Source organism: Etheostoma spectabile, chromosome 9 (genome assembly GCF_008692095.1).
Source record: "Etheostoma spectabile isolate EspeVRDwgs_2016 chromosome 9, UIUC_Espe_1.0, whole genome shotgun sequence".
NCBI classification, from domain to species: domain Eukaryota; kingdom Metazoa; phylum Chordata; class Actinopteri; order Perciformes; family Percidae; genus Etheostoma; species Etheostoma spectabile.
The window spans coordinates 17,781,013-17,785,617 of NC_045741.1; the positions used below are offsets into that span (position 1 = coordinate 17,781,013).

Below are 4,605 nucleotides of genomic sequence, written 5' to 3' on the forward strand. Positions count from 1 at the left end.
TGTTTTCAGTGATATACCGTTTTCTGATCAACTTTGTTTGGACACTTTTGTGCACAGAAATAGTGCTGTTAAAGAAAACACAAGAATGATCAGAGAGAGCAACGTCAGTCTTTACAACCTTGGAAATGTTTAGACCCTTGGAGACAATCAAGTGAAGAGCGTGCCCCTTATTGTGTGTGGGCTATGTCACATGCTGATTCAGTCCATAATTCTTAAAAACACAACACAGTTCTTTGGTCCCTCTGCCCTGGGGGTTGTCAACATGAATGTTAAAATCACCCGCAATGATTACACAGTCAAAGTTAATACAGATTCTAGACAGCAGTTCAGTGAAGTCTGCAATGAAGGTCGCACAGTATTTAGGTGGCCTGTAGATATTTAGAAATATAGCTTGAGGGGAGGCCCTTAACTGAAGAGCTACATATTCAAAACGAGCAAAATTTTCATTTGTTTACAGTGGAATGAGTCATTAAACAAAATAGTGACTCCACCTCCTTTCTTATTCATTCTATTCTCAATCATAAAAATGTAGTTAGGGTAGCTGACTGCAGCACTGTTATTATGGTTTAACCAGGTTTCTGTTAAAAACATAAAATCTATAATGAGATTAACATTAAAATCATTGATTAAAAATGATTTTGACCCATAAGCTTACTTAACAATGACGTAAAGCTGCTGGCAAAAGGTCTGGCCCATAGACTTGAGACTTGCCTTCCAAGTATCATTTCAGAGGACAAAACAGGTTTTATCCTTTGCCGTCAGCTATCCAGTAGTGTGCGTAGGCTTTTGAGTGTGATTCTTTCTCCCTCTGCTTCTACAACCCCAGAGATGGTGATTTTCCTGGATGCAGAGAAGGTATTTGATTGTGTAGAATGGCAATATTCATTCGTGGTTCTACATAGCTTTGGTTTTGGCTCCAAATTCATCTCTTGGATTCGCATGTTGTACGCTGCCCCTGTTTCTTCTCCCTTCCCTCTCACACGTGGCACTCATCAGGGATGCCCCCATTCACCTTCATTATTTGCACTGGCCATCAAAGCCCTGTCTGTAGCGCTCTCAAAGCTCCCCAACATTCTCAGGTATACTTAGGAGGCATGGAGCACAGAGTGTCATTGTATGCAGATGATCTATTGCTGTATGTACAAGACCCTGTAAACTGTTGTGATGCAATAGTTGATCTACTGAAGAAATTTGGCATTTTTTCAGGGTACAGTCTTTGTTTCCCTATTAATCAGTCTGCCAAATCCATTGCCCCAGGAGCTCTGCTTTCCCCCAATGGTTTCAAATATTTAGGCTTTAATATCTCTCATTCGCTAAGTTCTCTTCATAAAAATAATTTCATTAAACTGACTGAAATTATCAAATCAGACCTTCAAAGATGGTGCACATTACCCCTTTCACTTGTTGGCCAAATTGAAACCATCAAAATGTACGTTCTACCTTGAATACCTTTTATTTTTCAGACCCCCCCTATTTTTCTTCCCAATCATTTTCGTTGAGCATTGGATACCATTATATCGTCCTTGCTCTGGGCTGGCAAGAGACCCAGGATTCAGAAAAGAATTTGGGAGAGTCCCAAACTGGTAGGAGGTTTTGCCTTACCCAACATGTTGTTGTGCTATTGGGCCGCTAACATTCAGATGCTAAAGAAATGGGGCCCTATCCCAGACATTTTGTGGTGTGTCATGGAAGCAAATTTTTGGACTTCAACTAATACCTGCATTAGTGTTTTGCGAAACCTTCCTACGCGGCCCTCCCAATGCACCAATAATCCTGATGTTCTCTCTTCACTGAAAATCTAGAAATGGTTCAGATATCACAATGGATAAAATCCCTTTCTCCTCACTCCCACATGCGACAACCATCTGTTCTTACCCTCAAGCATCGACAAAACATTTACAAGTTGGAAGAGGATGGGCCTGGTCTCTTTTAGTGACCTTTACGTAGATGAGACCTTTGGGAACATGGCTGACCTTGCTGCAAAATTTGGGACTCCAAAAGTGGATCTATTCAGATATTTCTAGTTGCACAATTTCACCAAAACACAATTCACCTGCATTTCCTGCATTACCTGAAAAAACTCTGTTAGAAAGTATCATGTCCTCCTCAGTATAACAAAATAGTTTCTCTTCAGTCTATGGTCTTCTTTCATCTCAACTCTCCCCTCTTTTAGGGCTTAAGGATGTTTGGGAAAAGGAGCTAGGTCTCGCCCTAGATAAAAACTGGTGAAGAGAAGTTTTACTCAGAATTCATAGTACTTGTATTTGTGTACGTATGAGTCTCATTCAATTCAAAGTGGTCTTTAGACTTTATTATACAAGGGCCGGACTGAAAAAACTATTCCCTGATACAGATGAACAGGCATGCATCAGGTGCTCTCAATCTCCAGCAGACCATACACACACTTTTTTCTCCTGCCCTAAGCTGTACTCTTTTTGGACATCCTTTATTGACACCCTCTCTGTAGTCCTTAATGTCCCTATGTCCCCAAAAAAAATCAAACGTACTTTTAGAGGATCTCTGAAGAAATTCCATAAAACCAGGGACCCCCTCCTTTCTTATACGAACCACCTATCTTGAGCCAATGGTAGACCCCCCCCCAATTTTGTATAGAAATTGTTTTTGTTCTTGTTTCTGTACTCCTTCACCTGTCAGTACATTCCTGTGCATCAATGAATAGGGAGAGAGATGGGTGGGTAATTTAGAGGAATGGAAGATACATGTTCAGTATCTGGTTATAGGGTGGTGGAGGGGGGAATGGGCGGGGATGTATGTGTTTTTTGAAAAGCAATAAAATGTAAAACCTGCTACCCTTTGTTATTCCCAATACAGTCTGTAATAATTTATGACGTTTGAGCAATAAACATATTTTGGGAAAAAAAATGTTGTCCAGCCAAAGACCTGACATTTAGTAAGGCTAGTGTTAGTGTGTTTTCATTTTTTGGGACAGACTGTGGCTCACAAGGATTGGATGTTACATTTTTTAAGTTTGCAGTTAAGTGCTTATTCACCATTCTTTTTCTATACCTTATCACAACATAAATTGAGGAAGAATTGAATACACAGGGCCCGGGCTTGTCTTTGAATGAGTCATAAGTGCCACTAGGAGTTCAGCCTGGACCCGGCACATATCAGTTAATGCTTGCTGGATTTTGCACACAAGCATCCTTATCAGTCTGGGGAGATGGAGTTAGCTGCCATCTTGGCAGAGGTGCCTAGCATTTTACTTTGGGCCGGGGTCAAATGATGGCGGGGAGGAAAGTATGTAAATTTGGTTCCAGCATTTACCAGCTGCTTCATCTGGTCAGTGAACTCCAACATGGGGATGGGGGGAAAAGGGTTAGTGGCGACAAGCAAAACCTCCAAGTTAGGTACAGTAGAACTTTCAGAGGTTAAATCTTCAGATGTAATTTTTATATAAAACAGGAGTCATCTTGTTAGCCTATATCACAGGTTTTAATCTAACCAAATAATTGTTGGCACCAGGTATATTCATAGTCAGGTAATATCTTTCCATATAAAGTGACAAATACTGTTGAGAATACGGAAAATGCATAGTCTCCTGAAAAGCAACAAACACACCACCAATGTTTCTGCCCACAATCACTGACATCACCGACCCACCAGGCTAGATATATATGCATATATACAGTCCCTCACAAAAAGTCTTGTCGCTTGTGTACAAATTGACCTGAAGTGCCGTGAAATATATTCCTAATCAAGATTTTTTACAAGAAATGGCTCATTTTAATCCCAACAGTTGTTGTAATAATGTTTCAGTGCAAAAAGAACTGTCAAAAAGTATTCTAAATTCACACGCTTGGTAAAGCCCATTGAGTCACTTTTTGCAAAGACTAAGTTTTGTCGCCTTGTCATACGAGCTTCACCTGTGGATAACAATGATCAATTAGGTCTCAGGTGTTATAAAAAACACCCAGTACACTAGACCTTCACATCAACTGCAACCAGACATCTGCCAACATGCCTAAGATTCACCCTGGACTAAAGTTGTGATTATCAAAAGGCTGAAGACCAGATCCACTGCTGATGTGGCCGACACCTTCAAGTGTCTCAGCGTCAAGTACAGAGGATTAAAAAAACATTTGAAGACACTGGAGATGTTTTTGACAAGCCCCAGGTCAGGCAGAGACCCCGCAAGACAACTGCTCGAGAGGAACGTTTGTTGGCTCAAAATCCAAGGCCAGCCCATTTTCTCTGCCAGCAGAGCTCCACCAGACCTGGTCCCCTAAAGTCCCTGTGTCAACCAGAACGGTTTGTCGGATTCTGTCTGAAATGGCCCCATGGTCGAATCAGTGCCCAGAGCCAGCACTAAACAAAAAGACAATTGAAAAAACCGGGTGGCATTTGCCAAGGCCCAAGCCTGCTAAAGGATGGACGCTGGAGAAGTGGAAGAAAGTGGATTTTTCAGATGAATTTCTGTTGAATTACACCACAGTTGATGCAATATTGCAGGAGACCTAGGGAGCAAGCATGGATCCAAGATTCACCCAGAAAACAGTGAAGTTTGGTGGCTGAAAAATCATGGTCTGTGATTACATCCAGTATGGGGGTGTGCGAGAGATCTGCAGGGTGGAAGGCAACATC

At 41.4% G+C, this 4,605-nt stretch overlaps 1 long non-coding RNA gene across 1 annotated transcript in view; it reads left to right on the plus strand.

The window, feature by feature from the left end:
* LOC116696184 (uncharacterized) overlaps nt 1-4,605 on the plus strand; it is an 18,962-nt gene that overhangs the window by 8,561 nt on the left and 5,796 nt on the right. Inside the window, exons 4-5 of the long non-coding RNA XR_004333646.1 lie at nt 533-537; nt 1,803-1,807. This is a non-coding gene — a long non-coding RNA (uncharacterized LOC116696184). The remainder of the gene's footprint in view (nt 1-532; nt 538-1,802; nt 1,808-4,605) is intronic.